This window comes from Penaeus monodon, chromosome 32, assembly GCF_015228065.2.
Source record: "Penaeus monodon isolate SGIC_2016 chromosome 32, NSTDA_Pmon_1, whole genome shotgun sequence".
NCBI lineage: Eukaryota > Metazoa > Arthropoda > Malacostraca > Decapoda > Penaeidae > Penaeus > Penaeus monodon.
The window spans coordinates 7,434,907-7,435,153 of NC_051417.1; the positions used below are offsets into that span (position 1 = coordinate 7,434,907).

General features: G+C 36.0%; 1 protein-coding gene across 1 annotated transcript in view; it reads left to right on the top strand.

The window, feature by feature from the left end:
- LOC119593411 overlaps window positions 1-247 on the top strand; it is a gene marked incomplete in the record, with an annotated part of 49,183 nt that overhangs the window by 35,532 nt on the left and 13,404 nt on the right.

Genomic DNA, 247 nt, shown 5'->3' on the forward strand with positions numbered 1-247 from the left:
CCTTTTTCGGACGAACGGTTTTGACAGGAACGATTGAACGCAGCCAAACGAACAACGGCTCTCAATGGAAAATAAACACTTTTGTTCAGATTTGTTGGTGGTTTATTTTTTTCTTTATTTACTTTACTTGACGAAAGTCTAATATTGTGGTTTTAATGCTAATGGATAGTTTAAATGTCAGGTTGCAATTATCAACAACGGTATGTGCTTTTAGCTTTTATCTGATACACCAGTTCATGCAGACGTG